We start from the raw sequence: 15,613 nt of genomic DNA, 5'->3' as shown, positions 1-15,613 counted from the left end.
GGACATTGCATCTTGCTTTTTCAGTTTGACAGTCTCAGGCTTTTAATTGTAGTGTGGATTTCATTTAGACTTAATATTATTATTCATATGGTTGGATTTAGGTCTACTTTATTTTTATTACTTTGCTATTTGTCCTTTCTTGCTTTCATTTGAGTTAATCAAATATTTCCGAGCATTTCATTTTAATTCTTGTATTGACTTTTCAGCTATACTTCTTCACTATTTTTTAAATGGTTGTCAGAGAAAGTGCAATATATATCCTTAGATTATTACAGTCTAGTTAAAGTTAGTGCCACTATTTCTATTAAGGGGAAACCCTTGCAATGTTAGCATTCTAGTCATAACTCTTCTTTCCTCTAAGGTTACACATTGTATAGAGGGTGCTTCAAAGTTTGTGGAAAATTGAATTAAAAGATCAATTTCCAAATTTTAGTAGCACAGCAAAACTTACCTTTTAATTCCGTTTTCTAAACTACTTTGCAGTCATCTCATATTTCTATGATGTACTGCTTTGTTGTGTCCCATAGTCATTGAGGTTTTGCTGTTAAGTCTTTTCTCATTTTCTAGGCTCCATTATTATGTGTTTAAGTTCATTGATTCCTTTTTTCTGCTGTCTCTAATCTGCTCTTCAGGCAAACCAGTGAATATTTTATTTGGAATACTATATTTCTCATTTCTTAAATTTCATTTTGATTCTTCTCTAAAGTTTCCTTTTATGAGCTATAGATACCCTTATTATGATGTTATATTCCTTAGTGTCTGTCGCTCCCCCTCTTCGTGGAGGAACGACACAGGACCCTGCGCTGTTCTTTCGTCTGCTCGGCCCTCCCCGGGTTTGCTGCTGGTTCTTCCTGGGTTGGCTACTGTCCCTTCCACCTCCGTGGAAGGGCAGTTCCCCCTGGCCACATTCCCCACTTCTGCAGGGGAGCGGCACACCGCCGGCCGGCTCTCTCGGGGGCTGCACAGGTGTTCCCTTAGATATTCCCCTTAGATGTTCCTTGTGCATGCCGTCTCTCTCCTCCTTTATAGTCCTCCTCCGCCAATCCCAACTCGGCTGCCCACACGCCGAGTACGCTGCTCTCCTCCAATCAGGAGCAAGTCCTACAGTTTATTGGCTGAACTGGAGGCAGCTGTGTAGAAACTGTTTTCTCCTCTCCCAGCGCCATATTGTGGGAGAGCAGATGCATAGAATAAGTCTTAATTCCAATAACAGTCTAGTCCGGGTTGCTCCCCACAGATCCCCCTTTCTTTTTATTTTTTGGCGTTGATACGCGCCTGTCTTCGGTGTCCCGCGGCACACACTCTGCTCTACTTGCTAGAGTTGCCACAGGTTCTTACAAGTCCTATCAATCAGGCAAACCGAATCCGGGTCCTCTCTTCGCCATGTTGTGAGGAGGTTTTTAGGCGCTGATGCGTACCTGTCTTCGGTGACCTGCGGCTCATACTCTGGTCGAGCCTCCTGCTGGTGCTTACCGCCTTAATCAGGCAGACCTAATCCAAGCTTTCTCATTGCCATATTGTGGGGGAGACTTATTAGTGTTGGTTCGTGCCTATCTTCGGTGACCTGCAGCTCATACTCTGGTCGAGCCGCCTGCTGGTGCTTACCGCCTTACTAATCAGGCAGACCGAATCCAAGCTCTCTCATTGCTGTGTTGTGGGGAGGCCTTACTGATGTTAATTCGTGCCTGTCTTCGGTGACCTGCGGCTCATACTCTGGTCGAGCCGCCCGCAGGTGCTCATCGCCTCACTAATCAGGCAGTCCGAATCCAAGCTCTCTCATTGCCATGTTGTGGGGAGGCCTTTCTATTTCTCTATTTCTCTATCTCCGGGCATTCCTATTTCTCCCATTTTACTTCTATCTTCCAGCATTCCTATTTCTCTCATTTTACTTCTAAACTTCTGTTTCTCTTATCCCTGCGGCTTTCCGGCACCCGCCCCGAGGCTGCTTCTCGGTGCCTCGCTGCCCCGCGGCAGCTTAACGGCTCTGCGCGGCTTCCCGGCGCCTCGCCCCGCCGGCAGGCTCCCGGCTCTGTGCGGCTCGGCTTCACGAGCACACTCTGCAGTCTCCACGCCCTTCGCGTCTGAACCACGGCCTCGCGCCAGCCCCGCGTTCCCTATCTATTCACGCCCCGTGCTCTCTCTGCACGCGGCGGCTTCCGCGAGTCACACAGCGTAGCTTGCGTCTCCGCCACTAGCATTCAATCTAAGTTCCCCGGGCTAACCTGGCGAATTCAACCCAGCTCACGTCTCCGCCCCACGATTTGGCTTCCCGTCCTTTGCTCCCCGGGCTAAACAGATGGATTCCAACTGGGCTTACGTTTCCACTTCTGGTTTTAACTTTTTGCCCCCTATTCCCGGGCTAACTTGAGAATCCCAAAGTGGCTTTCGTTTCCGCCTCGGCCTGCCCCCCGCGGCTTCAATTTCCCTAACATTTTTCTCTACCCGGTATGTTTCCCCAAGCTTTCCTCCAACAATACTCCTCCCTCATTTCTCCTGGCCTCTCCCCACAGTCCGCATCCGAGTCTGTTTGTTCTAGCTTTCACTTTCGCTTTCGACCTTAGAGATTTCTCCCAGCTTCCCCCCGTAGTCCGTATCCGAGTCTATGCCTAGGTTTTCAATAGCTTCTTCCGGCACCTTTTTCGTCCGGCTTTCCCCTAGGCTGTTTTCTAGTCTCTCTCTCCGATATTTTCCACTTCTTCCCGTTTCTTCCCTCCTAAGTTTCCTATCCGACCTAGGTTTCCTATCCGAGTCACGGCACCATTATGTCGCTCCCCCTCTTCGTGGAGGAACGACACAGGACCCTGCACTGTTCTTTCGTCTGCTCGGCCCTCCCCGGGTTTGCTGCTGGTTCTTCCTGGGTTGGCTACTGTCCCTTCCACCTCCGTGGAAGGGCAGTCCCCCTGGCCACATTCCCCACTTCTGCAGGGGAGCGGCACACCGCCGGCCGGCTCTCTCGGGGGCTGCACAGGTGTTCCCTTAGATGTTCCCCTTAGATGTTCCTGGTGCATGCCGTCTCTCTCCTCCTTTATAGTCCTCCTCCGCCAATCCCAACTCGGCTGCCCACACGCCGAGTACGCTGCTCTCCTCCAATCAGGAGCAAGTCCTACAGTTTATTGGCTGAACTGGAGGCAGCTGTGTAGAAACTGTTTTCTCCTCTCCCAGCGCCATATTGTGGGAGAGCAGATGCATAGAATAAGTCTTAATTCCAATAACAGTCTAGTCCAGGTTGCTCCCCACAGTGTCCTTGAGTATATTCACAATAGCTTCTTTAAAGTACCATTTTGCTAATTTCAACACATGGATTATCTCAGGATCTGTTTAATGATTGAGGGTCACATCTTCCATCTTTTTGTTATAAATCTCATTTATTTTAATTTCTTTAATTGTTATTTTAATTTTTAAACATTTTATTTAAGCTATAAATTTCATGTATTTTCTATACACAGATTCAGGTACATAGTGATACTTTCCACCCTTCATGCCTCCTGCCCACATTCCAATCCTTCTTCCTTTGCCCTTTCTATTCCCATTCCTATTTTATAGAAAGATCTATTTCAGTTAACTTTATATTCATAAGATTAACCCTACACTAAGAGATCAACAAATACTGTGAAGAAAAAAAACACTATACCTAAACAATTGACACAAGAGCTGTTAAAAATTATAGAATTTCAAAGTGTCAATTTCCTGTGCTTCTGGGAACTTTTCTAAGAAGTCTTTCCTATGCCAATATCTTGCACTTTTCCCAATGTTCTCTACTAATTTGATAGTATCAGGTTATAGATTTAGGTTTTTGATCCATTTTGAGTAGATTTTTGTATAAGGTATAATGTACAGGGCTATTATCATAATTCTGAGTGTGGAGATCTGGTGTCCCCAGGACCATTTGTTAAAGAGACTGTCCTTGCTCCAGAGATTGATTTAGCTCCTTTGTCAAAGATACTTTGGTTGTAGATGTGTGGATTGATTTCTGGAGTTTCTTTTATGTTCCATTTGTCTACGTGTCTGTTTTTGTGCCACTACCAGGCTGTTTTGATTATGACTGCCCTGTAGTATGTCTTGAAATAAGGTACTGTAATGACTCTGGCTTTGTTTTTGTTGTATAACATTGCTTTAGCTATTTGGGATCTCTTGTGTTTCCATATGAATTTTCGTATCATTTTTTTCTAGATCTGCAAAGAATGTCATTGGGATTTTTATTGGGATCACATCAAATCTTTAAATTGCTTTTGATAGTATGGACATTTTGATGATGTTGATTCTTCTAATCCATGAACATGGAAGATTTTCCATTTTTAAATGTCCTCTTCCATTTATTTCTTTAATGTTTTGTAATTTTCATTATATAGATCTTTGACATCATTGATTAAATTTATTCCAGGATATTTGATTGTTTTTGGAGCTATTGTGAATGAGATTAATCTTAAAAATTCTTTCTCAGCACAGCTCTTCCCTCTCTTATTCCCACTCTTATATTTAACAGTGATCACTTTTCAGTTAAGTTTCAGCACTTAAGAAGAATTGTGTATTGATTACAGTATTCAACCAAAAGTATTAAGTAGAACAAACAAAAAAAAATACTAAGAGGGATAACATATCAAGTTACTCATCAACAGTCAGGGTGAGGGCTGATCAAGTCACCGTTTCTCATAGTGTTCATTTCACTTTAACAGGTTTCCTTTTTGGTGCTCAGTTAGTTGTCACCTATCAAGGAGAACAAGTGGTATTTGTCCCTTTGGGACTGGCTTATTTCACTCAGCATAATGTTTTCCAAATTCCTAACAGGGATCACTTTACAGTTAAAATATAAACACCTGAGAATAATTGTGTGTTAATTACAGAGTTCAACCAACGGTACTAGAACAAAAAAAAATACTAAAATGGACAAAGTATTACATTGTACTTCAACCCTTTTGGTTGAATACTGTAATCAATACACAATTCTTCTTAAGTGCTGAAACTTAACTGAAAAGTGATCGCTGTTAAATATAAGAGTGGGAATAAGAGAGGGAAGAGATGTGCAATTCGGGAACATGCTCAAGCTGACTCACCTAAACGGTAGAGTTAGAAACATACCAGGGGATTCCAATTCAATCCCATCAAGGTGACATGTACCAATGCCATCTTACTAGTCCCAGTGATCAATTTCTGTTCACTATTGATCATAATGATAGGAGTAAGAACCAAAGGGATCACATAAACAAGAATAGTGTCTGCAAATACTAGCTGATAGAATAAAAAAGGGAGAGAATGATCCAACATGGGAAGTGAGATACACAGCAGACCCATAGAATGGCACATGTCCTGAACAGCACTCTGGCCTCAGAATCAGCCCTTAAGGCATGCGGATCTGGCTGAAAAGCCCATGAGAGTATTTCAGGCATGGAAAGCCAAGACACTCTGGAAAAAAAAAAAAAAGAAAAAAAAAAAAAAAGCTAAATGAAAGATCTCCGCGAGTGAGATCCCAGTGGAAAGAGTGGGTCATCAAAGAAGGAGGTACCTTTCTCTGAAGGGAGGAGAGAACTTTCACTTTGACCATGGCCTTGTCTAAAAATTATCAGAGTCAGTGAACTCAGGGGGCTTCCATAGCCTTGGCAGCTCATGACAAGAGTCTAGGGTGATTACTGATACACTCTTGAAACAAGAGTGTCAAGTTGTTAAGTCAACAACAGGAGTCACTGTGCACTTACTCCTCATGTAGGATCTTTGTCCTTAGTGTGCTGTACATTGAGATTTAATGCTATAACTAGTACTCAAACAGTATTTTTCACTTTATGTTTCTGTATGGGAGCAAACTGTTGAAATCTTTACTTAATGTATGCTAAACTGATCTTCTGTGTAGAAAGAGAAATGAAAATGAATCTTGATGTGAATGGAAGGGGAGAGGTAGTGGGAAAGGGGAGGGTTGTGGGTGGGAGAGACGTTATGGGGGGGAAGCCATTGTAATCCATAAGCTGTACTTTGGAAATTTATATTCATTAAATAAAAGTTAAAAAAAAAGAAAAAAATTCTTTCTCAGCCATGGCATTGTCTGTGTATTCAAAGGCTATTTATTTTTCCTTGTTGACTTTATATCCTGCCATTTACCAAACTCTTTTATTAGTTCCAAAAGTCTATCAGTGGAGTCTTTTGGATCCCCTATATATAGAATCATGACATCTGCAAATAGGGATAATATGACTTCCTCCTTTCCAATTTGTAATCTTTTTCCTCCCTAATGGCCCCGGCTAAAACTTCCAAGACGATATTGAATAACAATGGTGAGAGTTAGCATCTTGTCTGGTTATATATTTTAGAGGGAATATTTCCAGCTTTTCCCCACTCAGTAGGATGCTGGCTGTGGTTTTGTCATAAATTCCCTTGATTGTGTTGAGGAATGTTCATTCTATCCCCTGTTTGCTGCAGGTTTTCATCATGAAAAGATGTATTTTATCAAATGCTTTCTTTGCATCTATTGAGATAACCATATGGTTTTTGTACTTCAGTTTGTTTATGTGATTTAACACATTGATTTGTGAATATTGAACCATCCCTGCATACCAGGACTGGGTGAATAATCTTTCTGATGTGTTGCTGGATTCAATTAGCTAATATTTTGTTTGGAATTTTTGAATTTATGTTCATCAGTGATATTGGTATATAGTTCTCTTTCTCTGTTGCATCTTTTTCTGGTTAAGTAATTAAGGTAATACGGGCTTCATAGAAGGAGATTGGGAGGATTCCCTCCCTTTCAATTGTTTTGAATAATTTGAATTACTTCTTTAAATGTCTGATAGAGCTCAGCAGTGAAGCTGTCTGGTGCTGGGCTTTTTGTTATTGGAAAGATTTTATTACTGGTTCAATCTCCATCTTGGTTATTTTTCTGTTTAGGTTTTCTATGTATTCATGACTCAATTTTGGTAGATTGTGTGTGTCTAGGAATCTATCCATTTCTTCTAGGTTTCCTGATTTGTTGCCATGCAGATCTTTTTGGTAATTCCTGATTATTCATTTTTTTCTGTGGTATCTGTTGTTATAGTTTCTATTTTATCTCTGATTTTATTGACCTAGGCAGAGAGAGATAGAATGTTCCTCCATCCAACGGTTCACACCTCAGTTAGCCACAATGGCCAGAGTTGTGCCAATCCGAAGCCAGGAGCCAGGATCTTCCTCTGGGTCTTCCTATGTGGGTTCAGGAGCTCAAGGACCTGGGCCATCCTCCACTTCTTTCCCAGGCCATAGCAGAGATCTGGATCAGAAGTAGAGCAGCCAGGACTCAAACTGGCAGGTTCACTCCTCAAATGGCGGCAATGGGCAGAGCTGCACTGATACAAAGCCAGGAGCCAGATGCTGCTTCTCAGTCTCCCACATGGGTGCAGGGTTCCAAGCACTTGGGTGATCTTCTACTGCTTTCCCAGTCCATAGCAGAGAGCTGAATTAGAAGAGGAATAGCTGGAATTAGAACTGGCACCCATACGGGATGTCAACACTTGTATAATCTAAAAAAAATTTTTAAAAATAAATAAATCAAAGTGTAAATTTATCTCCTGTGTATTACCTTTTGTATTATTAGGGCTACTATTATTGTTATTCATTATTATTGTTGATATTATATACTGGATGTTATGGAGGGTACCTTTTTGAGATTAGATTTTCTTGTACTCTTTTTAAAGAGTGTTTTTGTTACTTTTGCAAAAAGGCAATTGATTTATTACAGAGTTTTCCATATGTATGCGAAACTGTCCCCCATCATTTTCTGGAGCACCTCTTGCAACTGTGAACTCACTATCTCCTGAAAAGCCTAATCTTTCTGACAACTCTATTAAAATATTCTTTTTTTGTGTTTAATCACAATGTTCCATCTTTGTAATTTCACCCAGGAGTCACAGAGACATGTCTGTTACCTTTTTAAAATGACAGTACTTTTTATATCTAAAAATGGTGATCATGTTTCTCATCACTCATTTGTTTTTTTCTGAAAAATGTAGCTTTTGGTTCAATCAGCTCCTTTCCACTTTCTTTTTTTAATCAAAGGTTTCATGGAAGAATTTTTGATTATTGGTGAAGTCGTGAAACTGTGTCTAACTGATATGCTTTCTGTGTGTGGGAAGTTTTCTGGGAGGGGCTCTCATAGATTTCATCAGAGTCTCAAAGGTGTTAGTATTGTTAACTACTTTATTAATGTATTTATTAGAATCTTCTCTTATCTCTGAAACACTATACATAGGGCTTGGGGGGAAGAATGTGGAACAGCCCTATCTGGCTTTGAATTCTTGCTCTGCTGTGTGCTCATGGACCAGTTACAGTTTTCCTCACATATAAAACAAGGATGATATTAATCACCTACTTTGGGGACTGTTTTGAGAGTTAAATAAGGCAATACATATAAAAATCACTCACAGTGCCTAGTGTGTAGTGCTTTATGAAGATCTGTTATAATAGAATTAACATTTCTATTGGAATCATTCTAATCTATCAGGATAACTGGGTTGCCCTTAATCCACTGAGCATGATTTTTTTCTTTCAGCGCTTGTCAGGAACAAGCAGGTGATATATATTTCAAAGGGAAATCTAGGGCAAAAGCTAAGATGGGAGAGGGAGCAGATGTTACAGGTGTTGGAAATCTTCCCTATAATCTGTGAAAGTGCAAAGATCACCTGCAGTCGGTCTCAGACTGGTTCTATCAGAATCATCTGGGTCATGTTTAAAAATTTTGCCTTTTAAGCCCCCTCTCCGGTCTATTCTACTGGAATTCTTGGGCTGTGCCCCACACCTTTCAACCCTCACAGTTCTGAAACAGTAATGTTGTCACTATCCCAAGAAGCACTGTTCAGGGAAGTGCAGGCAAATGACTCCCAAGGAAAGGACCATCATGAGAGTAGCTAACTATAGGTAAGACAGTGATCAGCATCTCCATTGTTTTGATGATAGGTGCATAGAGGAGGAGAAGGGAAAAGTAACTTCAGTCTAATCATTCATAAAAAATAGAAAGGTCAGGCCTGAAACACATCTATTGCCTTCACAGTCAGTGCTTTCTCTGACATACAATTTCATCTAATAATTATTTCAGTTGAGTCAAAGACAGAGCCTCTATCATCTGCTTCGGAGGCTATTGTGACAAATGACCCATCTTGATTTTGTGCTTTATGAGAGTCATTATCATCTCAGTTTATCTCTCTCTAAAATTGGTACAGTCCTGACCTTAAAGAATTAGGGTGCTGTGAAGTTTAATTAATGTGGACTGAGTCCTCAGATGCCTCTGATGAGAGGTGCTGCCTTGATGCACAGTATTATTATTACAATTTACCATTTGTCAGGGCCAGATCACCTGCTGGGCTGTGCATTATGTTGCATTCGAAAGAAGAGCACAGAAATGCTAGCATATCAGCAGCTGCTTAGAAATCCAATCTGATCCTGAACTTGCTCATTCCCTCTATTTCTTTTACTTGAACATCAAATTTATCTCAGATCACAGGGTTGATTTGTAGCTCCCTACAAGTCCTAGAAGAAGCTTGTCGAGAAGTACTAGAATAAAGAGAAATGAGCTCCTGCTTCAGAGGCAAAAGATTATGGGCTTGACTCCTGGTCTCCTGCTCACTAGTTGAGTAACTATGGTAACTCTTTTCATCTCTTCTTGGTGTTGTGGAGATTATACCTCACTTTCTCAGGGTACTTTAGGAGCACAAATGAGCTAAAGTATGCAGGTCATTATACACAACATCTGCCTGAATGATGAATTCCAGGGAAAGAAATTGATGTGAAAGTACCAGGAGAGAGCAAAGTCATAAAACAGAAGAAAAGCACCATGGGCCACAGTTGTTATGTAAAGATTATATGGCTACATTGAGCTAATCAAGAAAATGTTTAGCAAATATTTTCAGATGAAATAAAGGTAAATAGATGTTTATGAACTTACTCTGTCCTTGTAGCAATCCTGATAGACAGTTTCTCCTGTTTTCTTCTCACAGATGCTGTCATTGAATTTCATGGGTAGACCTGGGATCACACAAGCATCAAGGGTGCAGATGTGCTGTTATTGATATTTTTGTTACCCAACACCTCACATCCATGTTGTGGATGAATGTGTGAAGTTAACAGTCACATGTTTCGCTTTTTTTTTTAACCCCAACAGATAATTTTGTATTTGACAAAGTTACTTTAAAGAATCTTATGAAATAAAACAACTTTAAGGAGTATCTTGTCATGATGTTCACTTGATTATTCCTTTGAGTCTCTCAGAAGCTCAGAAAATGAGAATCTGGATGGGCATTTTCTGCAGTGATTGGAATGATGCTTGGGATGCCCACATTCCATACTGGACTGCCTGGGTTCCTGTTCTGGCTCTGTTTCTGATTCTAGCTTCCTGCTAAACATGTCCAGGGAAGCAGCTGTTTTGGTTCAAGTAATTGAGTCCTTGTCAAGCACGTGAGAAAACTGGATTGAGTTCTGGGTTTCTGGCTTCACCATGGCCCAATCTTGAATGTTGCAGGCATTTGAGAAGTGAACCAGAGGAGGAAAATCAATCTCTCTCTCTCTCTCTCTGTGTCTCTCTTTCTCTCCCCTCTCTGCCCCCATCTCTAATATAAGCGAAAATAAATACATGATTTTTAATGTGCATCAGCTTTTTCTATTTTATTTACATTCAAACTGAGACCTGGAGAGATTAAGAACAAGTGAGCAACCAATTAACATGATTTGTTTAAAAATCAAATACCAGGTATGTGCAGGGGCTTACATGCTGCCTTTGATGCCGACATCCCATATGGATACCTATTGATGTCCTGGCTGCTCCACTCCCAATACAGCTCCCTGCTAATGGCATGAGAAAAGCAGTGGAAAATGGCCCAAGCATTTGGATTCCTGCCACCAATGTGGGCGACCCAGATGAAGCTGCTGGCTCCTGGCTTTGGCCTTGCCATTGCAGCCATCTGGGAGAATAAAACAGTGGATGGAAGACCTCTATCTGTCCTTCTCTGTCTCTGTAACTATGATTTTCAACTAACTAACTAAATAAATAAAACTATTTTTTTTAAATCATATGTTCTATTGGATTCTGCACACTTTCCACTTCCCTGTTTTGATCTTAGTCATAAAAGATTTATTTTTTTATTTATTTGAAAGTCAGACTTACATAGAGAGAAGGAGAGAGAGAAAGAGAGATCTTCCATCTGCTGGTTCACTCCCCAAATGGCCACAGTGACCAGGGCTGGGCCAGGCTGAATCCAGGATCCTGGAGCTTCATTTGGGTTTCCCAGTTGGGTGCAGGGACCCAAGTACTTGGGCCATCTTCCACTGCTTTCTCAGGCACATTAGCAGTGAGCTGGATTGGAAGTGGAAGAGCTAGGACTCAAACCAGTACCCCTCTGGGATGATGGCACTGCCTGCAAAGGCTTAGCCACAGTGCCAGCTCCAGTCATATAATAATCTAAGTCAACTTTCCTTAAGCCAGAACAAACTCTTTTTCTTTATCTCCCTAGGGTAGAAACAGTCACTTTCTACCTAAACTGAAAAGGCTTCCAGTAGATAAATGCTTTCCCTCAACACAATCAAATGAGCTCCCAGGTGGGATATTCTGTGCTCGTATATTCAGTCCTCATCTCCCATCCCTACCTGTGTCCCTGAGCACCAATAACGCACTATCTGCCAGGTGAATACCAGCTCCCTTGCTGTGTTCTCTCTGTGGTAGAAATGGTTCATCACAGAGGGCTGCCTTCCAGAGGGCACTCACAGATGAGCCCGAGACATGGCAAGTTTTACTGATGTCTAGGGATTCTCCCTGCTTTCTATTCCATCCTGATTAATTTCACAGCTAATGGTTCTTCAGATTTGGTGATGTATGATGCTCTGTCGAGGACAAAAATATTAAACTTTTACTAATTAAATAGAACATCTTCATGCAGTGAGAGATTTTGCAAATGAGTGTAATTCACAGAAGATTATGTTCGCAAGAGAGTTCCATGGAAAAACTTTCTGATGACCAGGGAGTGATGAAAGGGAGAACTAGTATAGGAGGGAGAAGAGAAGATTAAAAAAAAAGTGAAGAATGAAGATAATGACATGTGTGCATTTATAAAAGGAGACACACAAAAGAAATAGACATAGCTTGAGACAGAGGCAAAGGGATAAAAGAATAAAGGGAAGAGATATAGACAAAGCCAGATATGTGTTAAAGGCATATTTGATTATTTTAGTGAGTGGACTCAAGGCAATATTAAACACTATCATACATATTAGCGCCTATATCATATAAAGATGTCTCCTAGACTTCTGTTTATGCAAATGTATAAATTATTGAAAACCTTCTCTGTGAGATACTAGGCTTGGACCAGGGGATCCAGTAAACAGAAACATACAAAATCTCCTTTCTGAAGTCCAATTAAAAAGAAATTCATCAAACACAGAATAACTGGACATATCCAATTTTTATGTTGCAGTTACAGAGATGGACAGATCTATGGGTGTACAAAAGCATGTTTAACAAATTACATTCATGTTTTATATAAAGAATGAGGGATACCAATCATAGCACTTATTTTTCTTCATTTTTAAGGCTCAGAGATGTAAACAGATGATCAAACTCTTAGGAGCACAATGTATATAGAACCAGTAGCTAATACAATGACTTCAAATAAACCACACATTTTTATTTAGAAATTAAGTAACAATGGAATAGGTCAAACATTTAAAAAAAAAAAGGTATAGCAAATGACACATCAGCCATTCATTTTTCTAACACTGGCTACCATATTTAGTCTTATGAAGTTAATGTTTGTGTCTTCCCAAAATTAATTTTTTAAAATCCCAATACTAGTGTGCTATTAAGAGGTAGAACTTTCTGAGGTGGTTGGATCAAGTGGGTAGAGCCCTTAGGAATGAAGCTAGTGCCATTAGAAAGAGACCTAGATTGCCACCCCCAAGGCCATGAAGATGGGTGACTGGATGACCTGCCACAGTTTCCTCATCAACGAAAAGATGAATGGGAAAGTATGAGACCTTCTTCCTGAGGCCGACAAAGTTAGCACCATGCTGGTGAGGAAGATCCAGAAGAATCACTAAGGACATAGCTCTTCATTTACAGCAGTGTCTATGACTCCATCAGCATGGGGAAACTGTGTGACATGTTTGGGATATGATATGCCCATGGTGCACTCCATCATCAGCAAGATGATCATTAATGAGGAGCTGATGGCCTCACTGGATCAACTGACACAGACAGTGGTGGTGCATCACACTGAGCGCACTGCCCATCAGAACCTGGTTCTGCAGCTGGCCGAGAAGCTGGACAGCCTGATGCAGAATAATGAGCAGGTGTTTGACCACAAACAGCCTGCAGCTACTTTTGAGACAAGAAGGATGGCTGCCACAAAAATGAGGGCTGCATGCACAGGGGTGGTTACTGCCAGCAGCAGTCTCAGATGGCCTACTGAGTGCCTCACTTCTCTGTGATCTGCACCATTCATCCTTTGAGTCCTAACCATTCCCCAGTCATTAAAGGTCTATTTAGAGTTAGAGAGAGAGAGAGAGAGAGAGAGAGAGAAAGATCCAGAGATCTCTCTTAGCCTTTTCACCATGAGAAGACAGAGCTAGAAGATGTCCTATATAAGGAAAAGGCCCTTTCTGGATGCTGATTCTGCTGGTACCTAGGTTTTGGACTTCTCAGCCTCTAGAACTGTGAGAAATACATTTCTATTGTTTTTAGGTGACCTATCTCTGATATTTTGTTATAGCAGCCCAAACAAAAGCATCTAATAAGTTTAAACTCTGAACCATCTGAGCCTTCTGTGGTTCAGGTATTTCATTTGTATTACCTTTGATCTTGAGAATCTCATGATGTGGGTGTCATATCTCTTTTACAAATGAGAGAGCTGAGACTTAGAAGGTTAAGGATCTTCCCTGAAATGTGAAAACTTTTAACTGGTATAGCAAAAAATTCCCACCCAGTGCTATTTAATTCCATGTTCTTTCAGATATGGCACACTGCCCAAGAGTAAAAAGGCAGAAAAGAATAAAAAAAATTTTCAACACTGACATTTGGAAATAGGACACCAGAATACTTTTACTTTCTCTTCTGTCCCGCTTCTCCTCTTCTTTTTATTGGCTAGGTGATTAAGAGACTTATTTTTGTTCCTTAAGGATTACTCACATGCTTACCCTCACTTCATCTCAGGTCTAAGGAATGTTGGCAGGAAAAGTAGCACACCTGTTCCTTCCTTTCTGTTTCTTCCTTTCCTGTTCACATCAGCATCTGAAGCTGCCATACTTTGTTAACACATTGCCATGATCCTTAACTGAAGGCAATAGGCTGCCAACTTGCAGTTGTTGCTATGGTGACCATGATGTCATAAGGTGACATTACGTCTGATGAGTAAAATGATGATTTCTTAAATTTGCTATTAACTTCACAAATATAGAATGCTGGAAGTTAAAGTAGAAGGCATCAAAGTTATGCAGAAACCCAACATTAGTGCATATTTTTCTTAGTTATCAAGTTGGACTCAACAGCCTCCATATGGTCTTGCCCTGCTTTAAGATATTGTAATTATGGGAGATGATGAATAATCACTTGTTGCAGAAAGAAACAGGATCAGTGGCATAGAGTAGCAAGAGTTGGGATTTCAATTGAACTCTATGTTGAAGAGCAAGACGGTCTTCCAGAAAGTCATTCAGATTTTCAAAAATTTTTTTTAATTTTTTAGAATTTTATCTAAGGTAAACAAATTTCATGTATTTCATATATACAATATACAGATTTGGGAACATAGGGATATTTCTCTCCCTTCCCTCCCTCTCACCCACACTCATACCTTTCATCTTCCTTCCTCTCCTAGTCCCTCTCTTAACTTTTATAGATTAACCCTATCTAAGTAAAGAGTTCAACAAGCAGTAAGAAGAAAAAAAATACTGTTCTTCAACTATAGAGACAAGGGCTGTAAACAATCATCAAATCTCAAAATGTCAATTGCACTTCTATACATTACATTTGGTACTCTATCAGTTACCACTCAGCCATAAAAAAGAATGAAATCCTGTCTTTTACAACAAAATGGATGCAATTGGAAGCCATTATACTTAGTGAAGAAAGCCAGTCCGAAAAAGACAAATAGCATGTTTTCCCTGATCTGTGGTAACTAATAGTTAATAGGATTTGAGTTCACTTCTGTAGAACATCCATGAGGATTTATTTTCTCCTAGCCTCAGTTTCACTATCTGTTATATAGGAATGAGAGCACCTATTCTCATGGAGCTCCTGTGACGAGTGCATGAAAACATGTTTCAAAGCAGTTGGCGCAGAGTGGTCCCACATCAGTGTTAGTTCCTTAGCTTTAAGTTCTCCCAAGGATATGTTATCTCACAGCATGAACTCAGACCTGTCGTTCTATTTCTCTTAGGCAACTACTTTGTTGTTGTTTATAAAGATGGGGAGAACAGGAGAAAATAAAGATAAAGGAAATACATAAGCAAATGAGGAAAAAAGAATGCAATATTGTTAAAGCATTTCTACATCTAGATTCAAGAATCTAGAACCTAAAACAAATGATTACAGGAAGGGTACAGATTTGCCTGTGAGTATTTTTGGAACTATGCAGTCAAATCCAACTATTGCCAAATACGACAACTGTTGTCTTACAGCTAT

The 15,613-nt window shown here is 40.5% G+C and overlaps 1 pseudogene; it reads left to right on the top strand.

Annotated features, from left to right (window-relative positions):
- Nucleotides 1-13,406, top strand: part of LOC103352042 (eukaryotic translation initiation factor 3 subunit C pseudogene) — a 32,110-nt pseudogene extending 18,704 nt beyond the window's left edge.
- Nucleotides 13,407-15,613: the final 2,207 nt, after the last annotated feature.

The sequence above is a fragment of the Oryctolagus cuniculus genome, chromosome 1 (assembly GCF_051225735.1).
Source record: "Oryctolagus cuniculus isolate XC-2025 breed Fujian yellow rabbit chromosome 1, ASM5122573v1, whole genome shotgun sequence".
NCBI lineage: Eukaryota > Metazoa > Chordata > Mammalia > Lagomorpha > Leporidae > Oryctolagus > Oryctolagus cuniculus.
Note: the sequence above shows the minus strand (reverse complement) of the source record. Positions and strands in the feature narration are given on the sequence as shown.